Below are 26,047 nucleotides of genomic sequence, written 5' to 3'. Positions count from 1 at the left end.
AACTAGTAAGGGGCAGAGTCCTGATTCGAGCCCAGGTCTTAGGACACCAAGCCCCCCCTCCTTTTTTTTTCCCATCATATGGTCTGTGAGCCTTAAAAGCCAAGAGCCGGTCCAAGGGGTGGCTGACAGCTTTGCTAAAGAGAAAACTGCAACCATCGGAAAATCCGTCACTCGTTTATACGGAGATGCAGGGACCACAGAGAAGGTAAGTTTCCACCGGACCTCGAAGAAGCCATGGAATTTGGACAAAAAGAGAGGCAGGAGAGAAAAGGTGCATGAAGGGGAGCAAGCAAACGGCACTGGGGGCAGATGGGGTGGAGGGGGGAGTGTGAGCAGAAGGCAGAGTCTGAGGAGAGTAATATCGGGCCAAACTAGAAGGGAGTCTTAAGCCTCAAGCGGGAGATTGTGAAGACGGTGTAAGCAGAGATGGGGGCAGGGGGATGTTTGTGAGACCCCCCCCCCCTCCAGCCGTCCCGCCGCAGGACTCTACGAGAGGCCAGACGGGGATGGAAAGCAAATAAGAATAAGTCAAGGCCGGTCCAAGTTCCCAAGCCAGAGAGACTACTAAAATGTAGGTGTCATTAATCGACATGGGGGGGGGGGCGAAAATGCCACTGATTTAAACTGGGAAGGAAACGGGCAGTATCACACAATGTCAAATTTAATAATATCCTGTCGCTGTGCACTATCTCATTATCCCACACATGTTCATTATCTCCCCAGATTGTGTGCTAGCTGGCTTTTGGAAACTATGTCTTCTTTTTTAGCCTATGCAGCTCCTCATGCAGGGCTGAGCAGAGAGCAGGGGCCCCAGAAATACCGGAGGCTGTAAATTTCAATGTCATGAACGGGGGCCTGAACCCCAGGGTCAGTGCAGAGGCATTTCAGAGAGACAGACATCCACACAGTATTTTCTTAAAAGTATTTTTGTAGTAGCAGCTAGATGTGTCCAACAATGCCCAGTGACAAAACACTGCCCCTTGAGGTAGAGAGCATCCTGTCACTCAAGGTATCCAAGCAGAAACCAGACAATCGTCAGAGGCTCCATGGAAGGAATCCCTGCCTTGGGGGGGTGGGGTGGGGGGGAACCAGACAGAACAGCTCATACAGCCCCGCTCCATCTCTCAGACGCTATGGTTCTAAAATGCTGTGAATTCGATCTCCCGTTTCCTTGGCATGTCCCATTCAGAAATAGCCAGACTGACTTAAAAAAAGAAAGCTCCATGCCTCTTTCTATTTCCTTCAAACCCTTTAAATGTCAAGTTCCAGACCACTGTTCTGCCTTGCCGGGCGGTTGGATACCAAACCCATGAGTGCTGGGTTTAGAATAGCATGCCTGGCGTGGCCGGAGGGGGGGGTCTGACTTCATGCATTCCTAATGCACGTCTATTTTTACCGCCATGAGACACAACGCCTCCCTTCGCTGTTCACATCAATATCACACAGGGACGCTGACACAGGGCCATCTGTCCCCACAGACGTGTTCTTTTGGGAGGGAAGGCAGAGAGAACCGGAGAGAAATAGATATGCATTTTTGTTCTAAGTCTGAAAATTGATTTGGGATATGAGAGCTCCCAGACTTGAGCTGGCCAGAGATGCCTTTTGCCAATCCATGTTGGGAATAGAGCATCTTATTTTTTTCACCTTCTGAAGTTTAGTGCCGTCTGTCAGTCCACCCACACACTCATTCATTCATTCACTCCCTCATTCATTTGCCTGAGGCGTGTCAGCTCTGGGCCACACATCGTTTCACCATGCTGGACTCTTCCGGAAGCCCCTGATGCAAGAGGGCACGGAGGTGAGGAGGAATCGTGACTGGGAGGCAAGTCCTTTCTGAGCACCTCCCCTACATCCAGGGCTGTGCCCAAACTGAAGTCTGGCCAGGCGGAGCTTTCCCCCCAAAACAAGAGTCGTTGCACTGAAGCACAAGATGAGGCCAGACTTGGGAGCCAAAGAAGGAAGGATGTCCTGTGTGCCTGAGCAAAGCCAAAGTAGGGGCTCGAGATCAGTGCAGCTATGGACCCCAAAACCTGCCCTGAGTCAGCTCTTCTGGAAGAGCCCCACACTCTAGGGGAGTAGATGTAGGAATTAATCTAAAGAGCTGGGGCACCTGGGTGGCTCAGTCTTTTGAGCATCCCACTCTTGATTTCAGCTCAGGTCATGATCTTGGGGTGGTGGGATTGAGCCCCGTGTCAGGCTCTGCCCTCAGCACGGAGTCTGCTGGAGAGTCTCTCCCTCTGCCTCTCCCCCTCCCTCTCAAATAAGTAAATCAATCTTTAAAAAAATATATTACAGAGCCACACTGGAAGCCTGTCCATCTGGGGCTTGTTATGGACTCTGCTTCCCAAAGTCTTTGAGGGCCCATTGCACTTTCCTATCCCCCTCCTCTGATAACACATCCGCTTTTCCTGCTCCCCCATCCCTATTGGTCCTGATGGACCTGTCAATCATGTGACTCCACCTTCTCTAGGTAATGGTGCAGTCCAGGCCTCCGCTAATCAGATTACCCCTCTGAAACTTCCTGCAGTGATTAATTCAGGGAGGCACAAATGATTCAGACATGGCCAACCACAGGCAGTCCTAGGGCTTTTCTGCCAGAACTGACAAGGAAAATGACCTCTCTCAATTGCTATTGTTAGTTTGAGAGAACATGAATCTGAAACTGCCAGTCGCCATTTTGCCTGCTCCTTGGAAAGGACCCATGCAAAGGACAAAGCCAGTCAGAGACCACACAAGCCAAGAAGAAGAAGAGAGACAGTCATGATGCCTTCAAACAACCCCTGGTTCTACCAGGCTGAAGCCAACCCCTGGACTGCCCATTTATGAGAGCCAGTACTTTGTTTTTTTCCCCCCTTTCCTCAAACTAATTTTGATTTGAACCCTATCCTCCAGCCCTCTCCTGGATTTCTGAATTTTTTACATGCCAACAAACTGGACAGAAGAAATGGATAAATTCTTAGAAACATACAATCTTCCAAGACCGAATCAGGAAGAAACAGAAACTCCAAACGGGTCAATCACTAATAATGAAACTGAATCAGTAGGTACAACACTCCCAACAAACAAAAGTCCAGGACCAGATGGCTGCACAGGTAAATTCTACCAAACATTCAAAGAAGAGTTAATGCCTATCCTTCGTAAACTATTACAAAAAATTGAAGGGGAAGGAATGCTTCCAAGCTCATTCTACAAGGCCAGCATTACTGTGATACCTAAACCAGACAAAGATACTACAAAAAAAAAGAAAAGAAAATTACAAGCCAATATCCCTAGGTGCAAAAATCCTTAACAAAATATTAGCTAACCAAGTTCAACAATACATGAAAAGGATCATACACCATGATTAAGTGGGATTTATTCTAAAGATGCAAGGATGGTTCAATATCTAAGTCAACATGATAAAGCACAGTAACAAAATTAAAGATAAAAATCATATGATCATCTCAATAAATGCCAAAAAAGCATTTGACAAAATCCAACATCCATCCATGATAAAAACTCTCAAGAAAGTAGGTATAGAGGGAAGTACCTTAATACAATAAAGGCCCTGTATAACAGACTCACAGCTAACATCATACTCAGTGGTGAAAAGCTGAAAGCTTTTCCCCTAAGGTCAGGAGCAAGACAAGGATGCCCACTCTCACCACTTTTATTCAACATAATACTGAAACTCCTAGCCACAGCAATCAGACAAGAAAAAGAAATAAAAGTCATCCAAACTGGAAAGAAAGAAGTAAAGCTGTCACTATTCAAGATGACATGATACCATACGTAGAAAACCATAAAACCTCCACTCAAAAACTATTAGAACTAATAAATTAATTCAGTAAAGTTTTAGGATACAAAATCAATATACAGAGAAATCTGCTGTGTTTCTATACATTAATAACAAACAATCAGAAAGAGCAAATAAGACAGCAATCCCATTTACAGTTACATCAAAAAGAATAGAATATCTAGGGGATGCCTGGGTGGCTCAATTGGTTAAGCATCTATCTTCAGTTCAGGTCATGATCCCAGAGTCCCAGGATCAAGGCCCACATCGGGCTCCCTCCTCAGCAGGGAGTCTGCTTCTCCTTCTGCTCCTCACCCCGCTCGTGTTCTCTCTCTCTCAAATAAATAAATATCTTCTTTAAAAATAAAATTTAATTTAAAAAAAGAATATCTAGGAATAAATTCAACCAAGAAGGTGAAAGACCTGTACCCTGCAAACTATAAGGCAGAGATGAAAGAAACTGAAAATGACACAAATGGAAAGATATTCTCTGCTCATGGACTGGAAAAATTAATGTTGTTAAAATGTCCATACTACATATAGCAATCTGCAGATTTAGTACAATCTCTATGAAAATTCCAATAGCATTTTCCACAGAACTAGAAATAGTTCTTATCCTAAAATTTGTATGGAACCGTAAAAGACCCCAAATAGCCAAAGCAATCCTGAGAAAGAAAAACAAAGCTAGAGGTATCGTACGCCCAGATTTCAAACTATACTACAAAGCTATAGTAATCAAAACAGTATGGTACTGGCACAAAACCAGGTACATAGATCAATGGAGCAGAAACAAACCCACACTTATATGGAACCAAGGAGGCAAGAATCTACCACAGGGAAATGACAGTCTCTTCAATAAATTGTGTTGAAACAACTGGACAGCTAATTCTGAAAGAATGAACCTGGACCACTTTTTTACACCACATACAATAACAAACTCAAAATGGATTAAAGACTTAAGTATAAGACCTGAAACTGTAAGCTCTTAGAAGAAAACAGGGGCAGTAGGGTCTTTGACATTGGTCTTAGGGATATTGTTTTGGATCTGTCTCCTCAGGCAAGGACCACAAAAGCAAAAATAAAACAATGGGACTACATTAAATTAAAAGAGCTTCTGCACAGTGAAGGAAACCATCAACAAAACAAAAAGCAATCTAAGTAATGGGAAAAGATATTTGCAAATGACATTATCTGAGAAGGGGTTAACATCCAAGATATATGAAGAACTCATAAAACTCAATATCAAGAAAACAAACAATTTGATTAAAAAATGGGCAGAGGACCTGAATGAACATTTTTTCAAAGAAGACCTATAGATGGCCATCGGGGACATTGGAATACTACTCGGCCATAAACAAGAATGAGTTCTTGCCATTTCCAACAATATGGATGGGTCTAGAGGGTGTTATGTGAAGTGAAATAAGTCCAGCAGAGAAAGACAAATACCATCTGATTTCACTTATATGTGGAATCTAAAACAAAAACAAAACAAATGAAGAAACAAAACAGAAACAGACTCATAAAGAACGAAAGGATGGTTGCCAGCGGGGAGGCGCATGGGGGGATGAACGAAATAGGTGAAGGGGATTAAGAAGTACAAACTCTCAGCTACAAAGTAAATAACACATGGATATAATACACAGCATAAAGAATATAGCCAATAATATTTTAACAACTTTGGGGCACCTGGGTGGCTCAGTTGGTTAACCATCTGCCTTCAGCTCAGGTCATGATCTCAGGGTCCTGAGATCGAGCCCCACATTGGGCTGCCTGCTCAATGGGGAGTCTGTTTCTCCCTCTCCCTCAGCCAGTCTCCCCTCCCTTCCCGACTTGTGCACTCTCTCTCTGAAATAAATAACATCTTAAAAAAATATATTGTACCAACTTTGCCTGGTGACAGATGGTAACTAGACTCACTGTGGTGACCATTTCTTAATGTGTATACATATCAAATACACTATCTTGACACCTGAAACTAACATAATATTGTATGTCAATTATTCTTCAATTGAAAAAAAGAAAATACCATAAAAAAATAATTTATAAATAAAAAGGAAAAATCCTTGGCCAGAGCAATTCAATTTCCCGTGGTCCATAACATCCAAGTGGCCCCCATATCTGGGGATTGCTAAAGGACTCTGAATAAAACAGACATCTGGATCCAGCAGTTCATTTTCTTAAAGATTGGAGTGAGCAGAGAAATGACACTGCAGAAATCTATTTTACAGACAAAGATCGGAAAAAAATAAGAGAAAATGAATTTCTGTCACTTCAATCGACAAATTGAAGCTCTTCAGTGGCCTGGTTAAATGCAATTGCACGTCTGGCAGCAGATCATGCAGCCAGGTCAGGGTAGCGGAACTCCCCTCTGGAGGAGGGGTCAGCTCGTGCCCAGGGTCTCCAGGCGCTTGCTGGCCCCGGCCAGGGTCTAGGGTGCTCTGTTTCACCATAGACAGTACTCTGGGGAAATCCTTTGGAAATGTTGGATGCTGGTGCAGACAATCTTCTCCCAACAGCATTGAGGGGAGTCAGACCCCATTCTAGGGCCTATGACAAGGGGAATCCACTCACCTCTCTATCTACTACCCAGATGGAGAAGTGGTCAGACAAATCATAACCAACTCCGTCATAGATGTATAAATACTGACTCTCTAAACTACGCACACAATCAAAACTTGTACAAGCACATTCTATGATGCGGCAACTTCCCTCTGGGGTTGTATGAGTTATCTCTCACTGTGGAACAAACTGCCTCAAAAGGTGGTGGCTTAGAACAACAACAGACATCCATTGGGTCCGTTTCTGTGGGCCAGGAACTTAGCAGCATCACAGCATGCTTCTGGCTGACATGAGTTTTCAGTCAAGATGTCAGCTGGGACTCAGTCATCCGAAGGCTAGACTGAGGCCAGAGAGACCCACGTGCAAGGTGGCTCACTCAGCCGGAGAGCAAGTCGGTGCCAGGTGCTGACAGGAAGCCCACTTCACACCACCCAGACCTGGAGCCTGAGGACTGGCTGAGCATCCTCACAACATGGCAGCTGTCAGCCCCCAGAGTGAGGGAGTGATCCAGGAGCACTCCTGTTTGGAATCTCATCTATGACCTCGCCTTTCCGCGGTATCCTCCCGGGTATGCAGGCCCGCTCTATGCGGTGTAGGAGGGGACGAATTCCAGGAGGTGGGAAACACTGGGCTATCCTGCAGGCTGGCAGCTACCCGGGCCTCCATCCCGCAGAACTTCTCACTGGGATCTGAGGCTGACGTGCAAGGATTTCACTGCGGTGAAACACAGGGAGGCAGGGAATGGGAGCTCTCCGAGCAGAGGGGGTGACATGGAGGACACATCCCCCTCTCTGACGGAGTAGTGTGCAGCAGGTAAAAGAATTAAATGTACTCATGGCCACATGGATGCATCTGAAAACATGGTGCCATGTAAAACAAACAAACAAACAAAAAAACGTGAACTACAGAATGAGTTCTCTCGTACCGTCCCATTTACAACAGTTAACGATATGCACATAAAACAACAAAGCGCAATATGCAGGAACACATACAAACAACAAGATACATGTTAAACCTATTGGAATGGCTGCCCGTGGGGGCAGGATGGGAATGGAGAAGAGGAACTGGGATCACAGGGAATACATAAGTAAACATATAGGGCCTTCTGGAGACCTGTAATACTGGAGTGCCATGACCTGGGGAATGAATTAGCTCAACCCCTCTGCACCTGACATCCACACACCCTTGTCCAAGGAAACAGACCCTCCCCCTACAGCTGGGTCTCCTGCAGAGACACCACCAACCACACAGCTCCCTTTGGAGTAGATGATTTGTTATTTCTTAGTGGTGGTGATGGTGGGTGGTTGGTTTGATTTCGCAGCCAAACCTGTGTCTCCAACCCACCTTCTCTCTAGAATTCCAGACTGCCTTGCTACCTACCTGGGCATTGCACAAACTGAATTCATCAGCCTTCCTATACCCTCTCTCTTGGAAGAGGCTCCACCGTCCACTCAGCCATTCCACCGGAAACCATATTTCGTCCATCCCTCTGCCCTTCCTCTCGGCCCCACGTCTCTCGGGACACCCTGAGCTTAAGAGAGCAAGCCCTCCTGTCTGCAAATGGGAGCATGAATGATACTTGCCTCTGTATCCACGAAGACACGTTCAGTGGCAAGTAACAAACAGCGTGAAGTGCTTCAAGCAAAACCTAGCAATGTCACCAGGCCCTGATCTCTTTTTTTTTTTTTTTAAGATTTTATTTATTTGAGAGAGAGAGAGAAAGAGAGCACGAGTCAGGGGCAGAGGGAGAGGGAGAAGCAGACTCCCTGCTGAGCAGGGAGCCTGACCCTGGGCCCGATCCCAGGACCCTGGGATCATGACCTGAGTTGAAGGCAGACGCTTAACTGACTGAGCCACCCAGGCGCCCCACCAGGTCCTGATTTCTATCTTTAGATTCAGCGCTGCCCTCCACCTTAGGGAGGCATCATCTAGCCACAGCTCCCAGGGAGACTCTCCTTCCAGGGTAACAAGCTGAAGTAGAAACTCCTGGTCCTACATCCGGTCAGCTTCACATCCTTGAGGAAAAGGTACGAACTTATCCCCAGGCATCACTGGCTCTCCTTGGGTCCTGCGACCATCCCTGATCCAAACACCATGGCCAGGGAAATGCTGTGAGGGGCCGGGCACGTGTCAAACCTTTGCACTGGGGGCAGAGTGACCTATAGAAGCACAAGGATGAAGGTTGCTGGGGGTGCTGGGGGGATCCCCCGGGGGAATCAGGACACAGTGGCCAGATGAAGGGCAGATGGAACTGATTGGCTCTATAGCTGATGACCATGACTTCCTTATGGAGTGTCATGAGCGTACAGTAAGATTACGTGCCTGGCACAGAGAATATTCTCAGAAAATGTAGCTACCAGCAGCACCTACATCAGCACCACCATTATTGACTTTTGGGTAAGCACTTGAGCAGATTGATATTTTAAAAGGCAAGAAATTCCAAACATTAACAGCACCAGGTAATGTAGACCCTTATAATCCTCAAGAGTTCTTAGCAACTTTAGAGAACGGTCAGTGCGTACCACCCATGATTTTACCTTGCTTCCGTAAATTAAAAAGCTATTACATGTCACAAATTTCTAATGAGTACATAGGGAGCGCATTCCCATTTTAAACTTAAAACATTCTTCATCCAAGTCTCTAGGAGAGGAAATATTCCAGTTGGTGGGAATTCCTGCACTCTTCCAGTCGGTTCCACAGACGCAACCCCAGGTTTTTACCCAGGGTCTTATCTTATTCTTCAAACCTCTTCGATGTCAAATCTTCCCACCTCAACTAAAACGTGAGCTCCTAGAGAGTGGAGAGCCTGTCTACACTTCCCCGAGTCCCCTCTAACAGCGTCTTAGGGTGAAGACTCTGAGCTGGCCGGCCGGCCGTCTGACTCACAGTGCAGCCTGGATCCCGGTAGTTGGCAGAACTCCCGTCTGTCTGTGCGGCCCACACACCCCCAGCCCCGCTGCCAACCCGGGCTTAGGCCCCAGCCGTTAGAGACTCCATTTGTGCCATTAACAGGAACGTCAGCAACAGCTGCCGGCAGCAGGTGCAAAGCCCAACAGAGCCCGGCTCTGGACAGAAATCTTTTGCTCATTCAAGCCAGCTGTAGAGACAGTGAAGACAAGTGGGAGGGGGGACCGTTCTTTCTGAAAGGCAAGACAGGACAGGGAAAGTTTGGTCCGGGCCGTTTTCATCATTGACTCAATCAGTCAGATGGGCCAGCTGGTTGGCCACCCAGTCACACGGAGCCAAATGCCCCTCGTCGTGGGGACTGGGATTGTCCCACCTGCTCCTCTCACTTCCAAGAGTCCTGGCCCTACCTCCAAACCCAGACTTCCCTCCTTCCTGGGGAGGGGAGGAGACAAGTGGGAGAGAAGAAAAGGGACCAGCATTTAGAGCCTCCAGCCACGCATGGACTAGCCGAATCCCCGGCACCTGGAGCTTTCAGACACTCAGAAGCTCAGCCTCCAGCCCAGACCTCCTGAGTCAGCATCTGCAGAGTAACAGTCTCCCCCAGGGGATTCATGTGCACATGCAAGTCTGAGAAGTACTGGTTGGGAGACTCAGGCATTCATTCAATCATTCAGAAATTTTTTTACGACGCATCTGTGATCTATCTGGCACTGTCGTAGGCACTGGGGGGCGGGTGGGGGGTACATCGGTGACAAGAGAGAACATCCCAGCTCTTGTGGAGCTTGCTTCCTCGTGGAGAGAAACACACAACAAATATGATGAACACATAAAACAGTATGCTAGTGGGTAACAACTTCTAAGGAGAAAAACTAAGTGAGAAGAGGACAGAGCCCATGGGGGAGGGGGGGACGGGCAGGTGTAAAACAGAAGCTTCCCTGAGAGGTGGCCTGGGAGTGAGGACCCAAGGAGGAAGTGAGGCCGAGGGGAGGGCCAGAGGGGGGAGGCCCCACAGCCCCAGGTTGCCCAGGACAGAGGGAATTCCTGGGGCATAGGACTTCCAGTTTGACACCCAAGACAATCCACTGCAAATAGAAACAGTTGGTGACCGTGGAAGGGGAGCAAGGGTAGGTAGTAGGTGAGCCCAGGAGAGGGGACACCATCCTGGGGCTTCGTCATTCATTGTGTGGTTCTCTGCCCAGAGGCATCAAATCACCTGCGGGAGTTGGGGCGGGGAGGGGGGGGGTTAGAAATGCAGAGGCTCAGGCCCCACCCCAGACCTCCTCAATCAAAATCCACAATCTCATCAGGTCCCCGGGGGGTCCTGGTGCATATAAGCTCCTTCCAGACCTTTGTGAGAGCTTCGACACTTCCTCTGAGCAAGACGGGAGACCACACAGATGGCATGATCTAATGCTTAACAGGCTGCTGGCTTGAAAAGAGATGGAGAGCAGAGGGGGCCAGTAAGGAGGGCCTGCGATAACCCTGCCGAGCAAGGAGAGTGGCTGCAGGACAGGCTGGCTCTGACCGAGGCCGTGAAAGCCGACGGGTTTTAGATAGAGTTCTAAAGAGGAGCAGGGGATAGAAACCAAGTCTCCGAGGAGGTAAATCCATGAGATGCTTTCTACAGCTTGCTTTCTCTTAACCCCACCTTCCTTGTATTTCTTGCACAAATCTCCTTCCTTCCACCAACATTTCTGGGGGCCTGGTTTATGGCAGTCCCCATGCTGAAGGAGTGCGACCCAGTTGCTGAGACCAGCCATTTGCAGGCGCATCTCTCTGACCAAGCAAACCCCAGGGGCTCCAGGAGTCCAGGGTAAGAACCATTCCATCTGGGTGGGGGCGGGGGTTCAGGGAAAGGGTCCCCCGAAGGCCTCATCCTCCCAGCAAAGCTAAATCTCAAGGAGTCTGAGGAGAAGGATGTTGCACAGGCCTCCCCACCCCCCAGGTCATTCCCCCTAAAGGCGAATAGGGTCAGTATGCACACCCCAGGCCAGCTATTTATACGGGCTCTGGTCAGAGCTCGGGTGCGTGTTCGCTAAGGTGTCGACTGGGCGTGGGATGGAGTCAGGGGTGGGATGAGATGTTCTCTCTCTTTCTGGTGCAAAATTCCAAGGATTCTGACAATTTTGAATAGGAACCTGCCTTCGGGTCATTATGGAGATACGTGCGTCCAGATAGGCAGAGAAACCTATTTTATTTAACAGCTCATTAGTGAGTTATGACTTTTTAATATTTAGACATATGGTCGGTGGCCTCCATCTGTGCTCTTGCCCTGGGCCTCACAAACGTTCTGACCAGGCCTGCGGCAGAGCGCGGACCCTGCACTTCTCCTGGGAATGTTCCTCCCCTCCCCCACCTTTTCAACCTGAATCTGAAATGCATACAAGACCCACGTGGAGATCTTCTGTCCTTTTTTTTTTTTTTTTTTTTGCCTGCTCTCTATCCTATCCCTTCAGCTGATACCTGAAGCCTTCTTTTCTGGAAGAAACTATTTCTCTGTGGTTTAGGTGGGGCTGAGCTCCTAGACTGTTGGAAAGACTGTCTCCTTATGATGGCAAGACAAGCCAGCCCAGAGAGAAGAAAGCATCACCAGGGTATGATGTGGGAGGGAGACAGAGCCCAAGGAATCCTTTGCCGGCTCCTGGATCCAGCCATGCCTGATCCTCGACCACCTTTACACTTTACAATTACCTAAGCCTTTTTTTGAGTAAGCTGGTTGGAGCTGGATTTCTGTTACTAGCAACTCAAAGAGCCTTTTACAGTAATTCCAATTCACAGAATCATAGGTGTCAAAGCCTGCAGAAGCCTTAGAAACCACTTAATCGACTTCTACTCTTCCACATGTAACAAATCTGACACTCAGGAAGGAGAAATGGTTTGTGCTTTTCACACAGTGAATTGGGGCCAGAGCTGAGACTGAAACACAGATCTCCTTGCTCCTGGGCCATGATCCCATGTTTCCTCTTTATGTCACCTTCCCCAGCCCATGCAGACCAGACCTGCACCCCACCTTCCCCTCCGTGCCCCACACACCTCTGGTTCTTGTGCGGCTTTTGTATTATCACGTCACTGGCCCCGGTGGGTGCTGATCCAAACTGAACCAGTAAACCCCTTGACAGAAGGACGGCCGCCTCCCCTCATCGTGAAGTCCCGCTGGGCTGAGCCCCACTCCTGGCACATGGCAGGGGCTGAACCAGCCCTGCTAACCTACCAGCCAGAGGCCTTGATGCCCGGTTGGCTAAATCGAGCCCCCTTTTCCAGCCAATGCGCCCTCTCAGGGTGAATGTTTCTCGAAGGCCAGGCATTTTTTAACCAGCAGGCTATTTCCCGGGCCATTAGCAGGAGCTGCAACCAGAGGCGGGAAGGCTATGTTGCTTTTTTTCTCCATTTACTTTTGTTTTCAATTTGCTGCCCGTGGAGGATTTTCCCCCCTCCCTTCTTTAACAGCCCAAGTTGCTAAATTGCACATCGACAGCAACTCCTGTGAGTTTAGTCCTTAAGTGTTACATTTCTGTAACAGATACTCCACACGCGGCACTTATCTGCGGGAGGGGGCTGGAGAGGCACACTAAAATTACATTTCCATTTCGGTTCCTATGTTTTTAAGCTGTTATTTTAGCATTTCTGACTAGTTCACAGTTGACACCTACTGATGGAAAATTAAATGAAACTTGGCCAAGAACGAGCCTCCCTCTCCTCCCCAGGCTGAGAACTAGCTCCTTTTTATAACGAGCCGCAGCTGTGGAGGGCAGAAAGCCGCCCCGATTTGGAAATGCGAGATCAGCTGCACAGCCCCAGCTCTGCACTTCCCCAGCCCTTGGACCCCGGAGTGAATCACTGAGCCTTCTGACCCTCATTTGTCTCATCTGTAAAATGGGAATCGTACCCACAGAAGCCAGAGTTATTGTGAGGTTTTAGATTATGTAAAAATACCGGGCCATCCACAGACAACTTGAAAACTGTACCGTGAAAATTCTTGGCACGTAGTAGGTACTCAGTAAATGTTAGTTATTTCTTGGTCTTAGTCCTTTTAGCCATTTGATATGCTTTGGATCAGTTTATAGTGGTTAACTATGCGATTTAATATGAGAATAACCCGATAACACTCCCTCCCAGTTAACAGATCAAGTCACGCCCCCAAATAGAGGCTACACCAAGGCCATGGGGTCAATCTCAGTTAAACCCTTCCAGCAACACCCTATTGTCCTGGGGATCAGGCTGACACTCCAGGACACCACGTGTGGTGTGAAGCAGCTCCCACCTTCCTCTTCCCCTCCGGCCATATCCCCACCCTGGAACCTTTGGTAATGTACTTCTATCTGCCCGATAGACCCTTCCCCTAGCTAAGTCCTCTTCAAACTGCCAGACAGAGTTTCCCAGATCCTGCCTCTGGGCTCCCACCGTGCCCTGTGCCTTCCCCTTCGGGCCACCGTCAATGGTCTTGTCCCCCTAGACTGTGAGCCAGGAGGGCACAGACTGTATCCTGTTTATCTTTTATCCTGAGCACCAGCACAATGCTTGACATAGAGTAGGAGCTCAGACAATATTTCCTAAAACTCTAAGAGGATTAATCAACACATAAAAAATAAATAAGAGGAAGATTCCATAGGTAAAGACAAATTTTCCTCCAGTTAATATATAAACTCAATGCAATTGCAAACCCATATTCTAATAGGGTTTTTATGAAACCTGAAATGCTAATTCTAAAATTTGTCTAAAGAGTAAACTCATGAGACTAAACAAAATAAGCTTGGGAGCCTGCTCTGAAAAATATCAAGATCTATTATGAAGCTTTATCAATTAAAACAGTTAATAATGGTGGTAGAAGAATAGGCAGATAGACGGGTCAGACTGAAGAGTCCAGATATATACCTGTGTATATATGAGAATTGGGGGCATGATAACATGGCATTTTATAACATCAGGGGAAAGATGAGCCATTTAAAAAAAAAATGGAAAGCCAACAATCAACTATCCCTTTGGGAAAAAAGCAAGTTAGATCCCTTCTGAAATCAGCCAGGATGGGCTATCCTGTGCTGTGGTGATAAACTGCCCCCAGATCTCAGTGACTTAACACAGTAAAAGCTGATTTCTGGCTCAGGGCACACATCCATTGCACGACAGTCGGGAGACTCTGTTCATGGAAATCACACAGGAGCCAGCTGACGGAGCAGTCACCACCTCAAACATTGCCATAGAAGGTCTGGACTCAGACTGAAAAGTCTTGCATTCACTATTACAGGCTTGGTCCTGAAGTGACCCCATCCCTTCTGCTGACAGCTCAGGCTAGAACTAGTCCCGTGGCCCCACCCAACCCCCAGGCAGTACAGAGAGAGCGAAATCCTGCCATATGCCCTGAAGTGAAGAGAACCAAAAGAGCATTGTGGTGAAGAGCACAAGGACTACACACTACTTTCACCCGTTAATTCACGCCCCTACCCCCTGAAAAAGTCTTTTTAATTATTAAAAAAAGAAGAAAATATAGAGAAAAAATTTTTATAATCTTGAGGAAGATGGCTTCCTCTTCAAGGCATTAAACTCAGAAGCCACAAGAGCAAAGAAAGACAGATTTAATCGCATAAAAAATATGAAATTTTTGCATGGCAAAATAATCTATAAATGAAGATAAAGGATAAATGACAGACCAGAGGAAATATTTGTGCCATCATACATAACTGACAGAGGGTTCATATCCATAGTATACAAAGAGCTCTTGGAAATCAGTAAGAGGAATCAATATGTAGAATAGAGGTCACATGATTGTCTTGTTTAGAGGGTTGGGGGAAATAGACATGCTCGTATATTTATTGTTAGAAGTATAAACTGACTTTTCTTTTTTCTTTTTGGAGAATATTTTGAATATACCTATCAACATGTTAAATGTACATACATTTCATGCAGCAATTCTTCTAGTCCTCATATAAAATACCTGTAAATGTATTTGCACAATGTCATCTCATACAAAATGTTATTTACAAACGTGTATGTACCATGTTGGTCATTACAGAATATTGTTAACGGTTAAAAAAAAAGTATTGCTTTTAAAAAGGAAAAAAAAGACTGCAGAAAAGTTGTCCACGATACATTTGTTGTGTGGGGTTTAAGGTACTCATTGATCACTCCTCCTGCCCTCTGATTTCTCACATATATATAATGAATCCTAGGAACCGAGTAAGATCAGTTTTATTGATGATGAAGTGGGGTAAGAGGACTCAGTGGAGTGTCCAACCACATCCCATGAACCCAGACCTGACTTTTCACCAGTTAGAAATCAATACCAGTTTTTTTTTTTTAAATCCTATATTTACAGTACTAATTCTTCTGGAATCTTTAAGCATGGAAAGAACAGGGCTCCAGAGGGGCGCCTGGGTGGCTCAGTGGTTAAGCGTCTGCCTTTGGCTCAGGATCATGGTCCCAGGGTCCTGGGATCGAGTCCCGTGTAGGGCTCCCTGCTCAGCGGGAGGCCTGCTTCTCCCTTTCCCACTCCCCCTGCTGTGTTCGCTCTCTCACTGTGTCTCTCTGTGTCAAATAAATAAATAAAACCTTAAAAAAAAAAAAAAAAAAAAAGGAACAGGGCTCCAGAGGCCACTTAGCCTTGGTATGAAATCACATAATTGATGAACTGCCTAGTGTCACCACCGAGCAGGTGGCAGAGCCAGGATTAAAAATCCAATCTGACAATAGGACTGGTGCTTTCCCACCACAAGCCCTTCTTCGGTGCCGCAGATCAGATCCCTGCAGTAAGCCCAACCTCCAGGGAACCCCATTCCTGGGATCAAGTCTTCGGTATCGCCTCTCCAAACCAACCTCTGACTTAAACATTATCATTTGGACTTGCTCACTGTCACCTCAGCTCTTTCTCTAAGAACTGAAGCCAAAGAGGTCCCTCCGGCTGCTCTTCTTGCCCTTTAGGGAAATGGCACCATGTTCCCGGAGCTGTCCTATTGCACAAGGCAGGCACTTCCCTGGAGTCAGTGAGGGCGCTATGACTCCGCCCCATGCTCCCCTCCCCCAGCTGCCTCCTCTCCCCTCCCCCCCCCCCGTGCTCCCGTCCCCCACCTGCCCCTCTCTTAGGAAGCTCAGAATTTCCTTTTGTCTTCAACAGCCGAACTTTCCCTCGGTCAGAATATAGGATTCCATTTTCCACCTCCCAACCACCTCCCGATATTTTTGTCTTTCCTCTACTTAGTGGCTTCAATCCCCTGGCGCCTTGCGTCTCATGGTACCTCCATGTAGCGCAGGCAGCCTGGCCAGCACGCCCAGCTCCTTAAGACCTGGGAAGTTCAGTTCTTTTGCCTCGATTTTCCAGTCTGCATGGTGGGAGTGGTAGTCACAGTGTCTCTCGTGTGGATTCGTCCTGAAGATTAAATGAGATAATGCACATCCTGTACCTGTAGACAGAAAGCCCTCCCAGGAGGTTAAAATCACCATTCTATTCCAGAATGGCCGTGTATGGCAGTTTCATAAGGGTCTGCCTCATGGGTTTCTTGACAAAAGTGGGAAAGCTGTACATAAACGTGATACGCTTTCTCACCCCATCCTCATAGTTGGACATTCGCAGTTTTCTGTTTGGTAACTTGAGAACCCTGGCACACTTCGCAGTGTCCTGAGGGAGGCAGGAGGAGGGGAGGCAGCCAGGAGGGAACTGAGACCCCCAGGGCAGGAGAGGAGTTTCTGGAGGGAGATCAGAAAATGGCAAAGGAGAACTTTCTGGGCTCCAATATTGCCTAATCACATCCCAAACCCTGCTCCCCAAAGCTGTTCCCTGCAGCCTGCCCAAATCCTGCCGCGTGCCAAAAGGCCAGTTAGTGTTGTCCGCCCAACTGATGGATACCCCACTCCCCACACCGCACAGCGTGGCTTTGCGAGAAGCTGGGGTTTCAGGTCCCTGAAAACTGCCTGCCTCCCCGTAAGTGGTGAGCATCTTACTGCCTCTGTAGCCCCGTCCGGCTTAGCTTGGTGCCTGGGACAGAGCAAAGACTCAAAATGTTTGCTGAAATGAGACTTCACTGAGCTCACAGCTTTCCTGGGGGGCTGGTCCTAGCGTCCCATGGAGAAGTGGGATAACAATCGAATAAAGCTGCTCTACTCAAGAGGAAGAGGAGAGAGGGGTAGGACCGGGACCGTAGGCAGCTCAGGAATTCCTACCCAGAAGGGCCGAGGGGCACTCCGGGTTGGGAAGGGGGTTGCTTAGAACTCATCCTAGAGCCACATGAGATAGCAAGCTCATGGCTTTGACTTAGATGGCATGTTTATTCGGGGTGGCTTAGAGGGCAATTGACAGAGTGGGGAAGGCTGGAGTCTCCAACACTTCCCCCAGCCACCCAGGCTCACCCAGGCTCACCACCTGAAATACACCCCTTCCCTGCTAAATGTCAAAACAATCTCTCCCTAGCAGGGACCCTCACTTTATTTCCAACAACGAGCATCAGCCCACGATGGCATACTGAGCCTCGCCTTGGCCCCATCCGTGCAGGGTGACCTTGGCAAACCCACTTAACCCGCTGGGCTTCAATTTCCCCAGCCATAAATTGAGCTCGACCTCAGTGCCCCACTTCTCTGCATCTTGAGCGAAGCCCCAGAATCCTGCAGCCCACTTCCTTGGAGACATCTGCATGAAAGGGAGCAATTTAGAACTGGAGCCCTAGTCTAAGGTATGAGGGACCCAGGACTGCGCTGTCCCCGCTGTCCCCATGCGCTGCACCGGCTGCAGCTGGGGATTACAGGCCCACCTCCAGAGGCCACCACCGGAGGCTCCGCCTGCCCGAAAGGCCCCACTCTTGTCAGAATATTAACACTCTGGATGCATTTGTGTGTTACTCATGATTGCGACCATGGTTCCAAAAGGATTATGCAGCATGCATATTTATGAGACAAGCCCAGACAAAGACTACCACATTTTAAAAGATGCAATTATCTCTAAAAAGTTCAGCTTTATTTTCATGCTAATGAATACAATATTTTTAAGCAAACCTAATTGGTTTGCCTGGGCTCCCATAAAAGCTCTCAACTCATTAGAGCTCCGAGGCCCCCTTCAAAAGGGGCTTCAGAGGGAGCTGGGGGGCTAAGGAGGGACTGGCGCTCGGAACTTTTCAGTGGCGCCTGCTGAGGTCCTCTGGCCCCCTCCCCTTCCCGAGCCCTCAGGCTGGGTGACTGGTAAGACCTTTCAGGAGGGGCCACCACGAGAGTCTGGGCCCTGGGAATGTGAGAGCATCAGGGGAAACTGAGGGCCAAAGAGAATGTCTTCTCTGTGCAGAGGAAATGAGGCAGTGTCCCCCTCACCTGCCCTCGTGGCCCCCCCGACACTCATACGCCACTGTCACAAAACCTCTGGCTCCCTGGTGGATGCTGGAATTCTACCCAGAACCAGGATCTTCTGGCAGGTCACCAGCCAGGGCTTTGGAGAGGGGCTTCCCTACGCCCCCGTCCCAGATGCCCCCTGTGCTCTGATACCTGCCCATTTGCTTTGATTTCACCTTCTATGTGTAATGCACTCTCCCATCGATTTTTTTTTTGCATGACTTGCCTTTGTAAAGTACATTTTACAAAGGAGAAACTGAGGCTCAAAGCCGCAAAGTGAGTTTGTGCCAGCCTGCAGGCTCCAGATGTTGTCCATGGCAAGCCGGACACGGGGCACTCTGTGACAAGGGGCTGTCCTCCTTCCCGCCTGAGTCTGGGTCCCAATGTGAGCTGGGTCTTCTCCTTACATGCCTAGGCTCCTCCCATCCCCCTGATTCTTGGCGCCCTGGGCACTGGGTACAGCTGTGTGACCTGTGCACTGTGCAACACCAGAGGGTGATGTCATCTATGAATGGCACCCCCTGGAGTTGTGCAGCACTAGGCCCTACTCAGCATCCTTACCCTCCACCAGCTTCCTACAGGGCCATTTGGAGATCTTGGGCCTATAAGTTGCACAGGAAAGATTTACAGTCCCCTCAACCACCTCCTGGAGCCTGAAATCCAGGTGCCTGGTCAAAAGACAGTGGTGTTCAGGAAATGACCAGCAGACTCAGAGAGGGGCCAAGAGGAGTGTTGGAGCAGAGCAGAAGCGGTAGAAAATGCGACCAGGGCTAAGCTCCAGCCTGGAGGTGAGGAGACGAGGGAACCAGGCCTGGCCTAGCCACCAAGTGGCTTTGTGCCTCCATTTTCCTGTCTGTAAACAGGGAAAGTGCAGCCTGCTTACCTCTGAGGCCTCTTTTGATTCTACTGCAGATTTTCCCAGAGAGTCGATGAAAGAAACAGAAACTAGAATCCAACTGAAAAGTCAGAAGAAGGGGGCACCTGGGTGGCTCAGTCTGTTGAGCTTTCGGTCAGGTCATGATCTCAGGGTTGTGAGATCAAGCCCTGCGTTGGGCTCCATGCTGGGCGTGGAGCCTGCTTGCGATTCTCTCTCCTTCTCCCTCTGCCTCTCCCCAGCTTGTGCTCGCGCTCTGTCTCTCAAAAGGAAAGAAGGAAGGAAGGAAAGAGGAAGGAAGGAAGGAAGGAAGGAAGGAAGGAAGGAAGGAAGGAAGGAAGGAAGGAAGGAAGAGAAAAGGCAGAGGGAGGGTCTTGTGAATTTGCTATCTGGGGCGTGATTCCATACACTTATCTCCGCTCCCGGCCGGGGACACACACTCAGAGTCTGGATCTAAGGTCACCGGGAGAAGGCTCAGGGGCCAGCAGAGCAAAGCAGGAGAAGCATATGGAGCGAGGAGGTTATTGACTAAAACTTAAAACCTAAGCCAGCCAACCAGAGAGGAGGGGATAGGTATTCCAGAAAGGGCTGGGTGGCCCCAGCAACAAGGGGTCCCCAGAAGTAACAGGGACCAGAGTGGCCAGGCCAGGGAAACAGGCCAGCTGCTGAGAAGGGGAGAGCAAAAGGGAGGCCTCACCGGGGGCCTGGGGTTTATAAAGCACCAGAGCATGATCCCTTGTCATCCTCACACCACCTGAGGAGGGAACGACTCTGTTTCTTCTTGTGTAGGGGAGTAAAGAATGCCTGAACAGAAGGTTGCCGGTCTGAAGACGTCCAGCATGGGCTGGGGCCCAAGACCTCCATCCCCTGATGCCCAATCTGGTTTTCATTGTCACTGAACTACCATGAGGCCTTGAATAATAAGATCAAGACTTGGAATAACAGCTTATGGGCAATGGGGGCCCCCCAAAAGTCTTTGAGCGGAAGAATAACCAGGAATGAGCCTAGGAGGCTGGAGGGTGGTGAGAGAAATGGAGGCAGGACCTCCTTAGGAGGAATATTTAGATTTAGTGAAAGGGTCAATCCGGGGCCCTCTGAGGGTTTGTCTTGGAGAAGCCGATTACAACAGTGGTTGTCCGCCTCCAGGGGGTCCCGGGGGCATGCCCCAGGGCTACGGGAACTGAGCTCCGGCCTGGGGATGACACTGCAGGGACCCAACTTAAGCTCAGAGCCAAACCCCCACCCCCTAGGCTTTACTCCTGCCTAATTGGCTTAGATTTATCAAAGTAATTTTTAAGGGGGAATTTTATATGAAGGTAATTACGCTCAGCTGAACTAATTTTATTAAACAATGCTGCCTTAATGACAAACAAATCTGTTATTAATTTGTAACCAAGCAGCTATTCCATTCAATTTGCAGCATCAGTAATGAGCCCTGTGGCCGGAACAGCCCAGAAGCGCCCCTTTCCGAGGAAGGCAGCGCGGCCAGGAGGCCAGAAGCCGGGCCCTTGCCCCCACTCCGCCATGGACACGTGCAGGACTCCCACCGCACCCCCTCTCCCTGGGCCGTGGCTCTCTGCAGAATAAGAGCTCGGGGAAGCGCCCAGAGGGCCTGCCCTCTCAGCAGCTCAGGGACGAAGAGTCTGGATGCACTCCTGTGCTTCCTGAGTTTTCCTCATCTGTAAAATGGGGAGAAGGACAGTGCCTCCCTCCTAGGGCAACCGTGAGAGTTAATTAGTACGCGCAGAGCCATTTGCAGGCACGTGGGAGGTATTATATAAACACTCCTTATGTTTATTAATATTCCCCATTCCAGAAATGTGGGCCGGGGACAGTGGGGAGCCCACAGCCGTGGATGGAATGGGTGAGAGTTCCTGCTTCCCCCTAATCATCATCACCCCTTGATTCTGGGTTCCCTCGGACCCCCTTCTAGGAGGACGCGACATCACGGCAGCCCATGGAAAGAGACCAGGGAATGAGACTCTAGCTCCGACCCTGCCCTCGGGTGACCCTGGGGACTGCCTTGGCTTCTCTAGCTCTCCAGCGTGGGTTGGCCACACTGCCCTGCCGAGTTGCCAGGCCATCCTAGGGGACCGGACAGGATCACCAGGTGGCTCTCCCATATCCAGCATGGGTCAGGAGAAGCTGGACAGCTTACGGTAAAATGCTGGTTCCTGGGCCCTGCCCCAGGAGACTAGCTACCACAGATATCTCCCCAAATCTATGTGTTCCAGGCTCCCTCTCGGGGAACGCTGCACGTCTGACGTCACTTGCTCGTCTGACGTCACTTGCTCGTCTGCAGGGCACTCTACGCCCCTGCCTTTGCGGTCACAGCGGCCAGTGTCCAAGTGAGGAAGGTATAGTTTCTCGAAGTAAAGGAACGTGTGCAGTTAACGGTGAGTGGGAGGCAATGTCCAGCACCAGATCCGCCAGTCCCTTCTCCTTCACGATGCTCGGGGTGGGGCGGGGCGGGGCTGCGGCAGGCCGGTCTGTGCCGCTTGCCGTCACCTGGGGGCCGTGTTGACATGATGCCTCAGAGCCCACCTGCTGTGGGGCCCGCTGTGCTGACTGAGAGCCTTTTAGCGAGAGGCTACTAATGTACCCTCCGTGCATGGCACATAGACCATTGCCCTCCCAAGGTCAAGAGCCCCCCGAGCCCATCATAGTGCCCGGCTTTCTGCAATTAGGGAGAGGACTGTTGTGTCTCCAGAAGGTCTTTCTGAAATCCCAGCCTATTCATGTACATGCACCATTCAGCCCCTTAGCAAGGCCTGAATTTTGTCCAGAAATTTCTCCGGAGGTTGATTCTCCAGTGCTGCAGACCCGCAGGGCCAGCTCCTCGCAGCCCCCTTTACCCACCCAGCAAAGGAGCGTGGATCCCGGCAAAGAGGACAGGCTGAGGTAGAAAGAGCCACCAAGACTCCCACCAGACCCTGCCACGTCTAAAAACAAGAAGCCAACCCTAAGGAGTCACCCTCAGGAAAGGGGTTAAGAAATAGTACTGGCCAGCCCCCCAAACGGCCCAGCAGGGAGGAGGGAGAACTCCCCTCCACACCTGTGCTCAGGCCAATAGCCACTGCTTTCCTGGCCTGTTCCTCTAAAACGCCCTCTCTCCCTCTTCTCTCTGAGTCCACCCACCATAGGGACGGCTGTCTTGGCTTCTCTGCTTCTATCCATCCCTCGTGCCCACCTCAGTCCCTTACTCCTCCTCCTAGAAGTCTTCATGTTCTCGGCACTTCCCCTTGCCCCTCTCGTTGGGCCTCTGATGGCCAGTGAAATGTGACTGGAAGCATCCGTGTCTCTTCTGGGCAAGGCAGCAAGCAGCTGATGGGTTTCCTCCTTTGTAACAAGTAACCAAACCCCTAACAGTAAATTAAGGGCTCTTACTATCTCGTGGAACAAGAAATCTCAAAAAGGCAACCCTGTGTCATCTCATGGTTCCAAGATGGTCATACAGCCGCCACGTATTCATCAGCTGTGGCCATGTAACAACAGACCCCAAAACTTAGTGGCTTAAAACAACAATAAACAGTTCTGATCTCACACCGTTTCTACAGATTAGAAATTCTGGAGCAACCTGGCAGTGGAAGGTTGGGGGAAGGGGTTCTGTCGTGAGGTCTGTCATGAGGGGGCAGTCAACATGCTGGCCAGGGCTGCAGCCATCTGAAAGGCTTGGCTGGAGCTAGGGAGTGAGCTTCCAGAGCAGCTCCGTCACATGCCTGGCAAGTTGGTGCTGGTTATTGGCGGGAGGCCTCCGTTCCTCCCCACAGGGGTCCCTCCACAGGCCGCTTGAGTGTCCTCAGAACGTGGCAGCTGGCTTCCACCAGCACGAGCCATCCCTGAGAACAAAGCTGAAGGATCCTCATCTTTTTTTTTTTTTTTAAGTATATGTGCTGCCGAAGCGAGCGCGATCCACGTCTTTTTTTGACCTATCTTTGAAAGGCACACACCTTCACTTCTGTCACATTCTCTTCCTTAGAATCAGGCCCACGGTCAAGGAGAGAAGAATGGAAGCTCCAGCTTTGGGAGGGAGGGAGATTGAGGCATTCGTGGACATATTTAAAACAAAACAAAACAAAACAAAAAACCACCACAAACAGTGTCCATACTGGAAGACAGGGAAGAAAGCAAAAAAAGAAGGAAAAATGAGACACTGAGACAGTGAGTAATCCGCAAATAGGATACCCGATCACTTTATTAAGAGCTTTTCATACCATCAACCTGAAGTGAATCTCTTCCAGAGTCTGCCCTGAGGAAGGTGTTTGCTCACTGTGACGTGAGCTTTGTCCCTTGGGGTGGCATGGGTTCAGGGGCAGGGACCTGACACTGTGTCCCCGACCAGCCACACCTGCTCCGCAGCCCTCAGCCACGGGGTTGGCCCGTGCGACCCTGAGCAAGGTCAGTCGCCCTCTCTGAGCCTCCGTTTCGGGCTCTGGATGAAAGGAATGCCTGCTTCCCAGGATCCCAGGAGTGACTGAACACGCTCTGTAATCTATGAAGCGTGGGGCCCTTGAGCATTCTGCTCATTGCCATTTGCCCTGGGTTTTGGGTGAGGCCAGATCCACCAGAGGCTTTTTGTCCTCCCGTTCTGCCCATCTAATTTCCAACACACGGTGCTCAGGCACAGAGAGGAGAACCGGGCACAGAGGCCAAATCCCAGCCTAGAAACAGGGGTGCATATTGTCAACGCCTCCGGCAACGGCACCCCACCCAGCCGAGGGAGCCTCGTTCCCAGCCCCACTTAACAACGCGCAGCCTGATTTAATATGAGCAGCTGATCTCATTGCTTCCATAGCAAGTTTAATTTGCTGGGAAAGCGAGTTGGTGAAGTTCTAATAATGCAGAGCGGCAAATAATACCAAAGAGAGTTTGCATTATGATAACTTTCCAATTAAAATGGATTAATGGAGAAGAAACGGCAGCAGTGGTGTCTAGACAACATATTACTAAATCCTTGGAGAGGGAGATGGAAGGGAGTTGGGGGGGACAAGAGGAAGCAAAAGGAACGGGGCACATCTTGAGTTGGAGGCGCCCGGGGCGGTGTGTCGGGAGGTACCAGGCGTGAGCTCCTTGGCCCCATCTGCTACAGAGCGCACGCTTTCCGGCATTTGGGAGAACCGGTCTTGTAGGACCCAAAGGCCTTTGGTCTCTGGACCTCTTTAATTAAAATGCAAATAGTGCCTTCAGGTTCCCCGGGCTGGCCTGTGTCGGGGATTCGCCCGCAGCTACCTGAGAGCCCTGGAAGGCCCTGGCTAGGAGTCAGGAGACCAGCACAGACAGATGGACGCGTCTGGGCTTCGCTGCAGGACGCGGAACAGTTCCTCCACATCCGAGCCGATGACCCTGAACCCTGACCACTGCCCAGTGATCCAGGTGAGTCCATTCAGAACCTCTCTCCCGGGAACCTGAGCGTGAGACCGGAGAGAGCCAGGGCCGGCATGGCATGGGAGCTGGGGCTCGTTCCTGCAGGCACTTCTCGCGGAGAAAGCCTACAAGCTGGGGCTCTGGTCTTGAGCAGCCCCGGGGCCCTGCCCTTTAGAGGCAAGCCGGGCAAGTGTCTTGCCATTCTGCGAGGCGCCCCAGGATCCATGTCCTTCCCCTTTGCTTAAGCTGACTGGCCATTTTCTGTTGCCTGCAAACAAAAGAACTTTAACAGATCTATCATTTCTTCTCTGTGGGACCAAGGGAAAGTCACTTCACCCCTCTGAGCCTGCTTTCTCTAAGATGGGGATGCACACATAGCTACCTTGTGAGGTCGGTTGCTGCCCGCGTTGGTATAATGATGCGTTAGGGGTAGATCTCCATTTAGGTCTCTCTCAGGTCTGGAGTGGGGGCGGTTTGTAAGTGGGTCCTTAAGAGGTTGGCTGGACCCCAGGGGCAGGTAGATCTGGAAGCCCAAGGACCATAATTTTACCGGCATCACTACCTTGCAGGGCATAATAATGAGCATCTCAACACCACACTGAGGCTCCTTCCAGAAATCCCTAATGTTCCCCCTCTGCCTGGGAAGGCTCTGATTTCTTGCAAAGCCCATGAGGCCCTGAGCCAGGCCCTAGTGGACCAAGTTCTGGCCATGTGCTGCCCCCTGCAGGCCTTCACTTCTTATCAAATAGGCGAAGAAAAAGCCCATGTGAGCAGATGCAGCCCCACGTGCAGTATTCAGCAGAGTCACCCCATTTTATCTCATTCTCCCAGGTCCCTTGCTGTCTGCAGATGGATATGAAACTACGACTGAAAACACATAATTCTGGGGATAAAGGAAAATATGAGACAAGAAACAACCGGGGATAAAAAGATCACCACTTCATATTCAACAACACTCCACTTCATCCCCCCACCCACACACACACCCAGAACTGTGTCCAGGGCAGCCTTGAGGGGAAGGGTGAGGGGGGTCATATTCATGCTGTGGATCATGCATCATATTCTCATTATCTCATTGTTGTCATGATCTTTCAGGCGGGAAATACAAATCCCCATTTTACAGATGATGAAACTGAGGGTCAGAGTAGTTCACTTGCCCAAAGCCAAACAGTTCATAAGTATAAAGTCTGTTTGAATCCAAAGACTTCCCTCTTCACCAATGTTCTTCAACCTTTTTTTGAAAGTAGAAACTGTGTCCCCAAATGAAA

At 49.5% G+C, this 26,047-nt stretch overlaps 1 long non-coding RNA gene across 1 annotated transcript; it reads left to right on the top strand.

Annotated features, from left to right (window-relative positions):
• On the top strand, nt 1–25,981 carry LOC115936959 (uncharacterized). Its single transcript, XR_014148708.1, has 3 exons — nt 1–205; nt 20,836–24,788; nt 25,611–25,981. It is a non-coding gene; the product is annotated as an uncharacterized LOC115936959 (long non-coding RNA).
• Nucleotides 25,982–26,047: the final 66 nt, after the last annotated feature.

The sequence above is a fragment of the Leptonychotes weddellii genome, chromosome 9, assembly GCF_054177405.1.
Source record: "Leptonychotes weddellii isolate Sample4059 chromosome 9, ASM5417740v2, whole genome shotgun sequence".
Lineage (NCBI taxonomy): Eukaryota > Metazoa > Chordata > Mammalia > Carnivora > Phocidae > Leptonychotes > Leptonychotes weddellii.
This window is presented reverse-complemented; position numbering and strand designations above follow the sequence as displayed.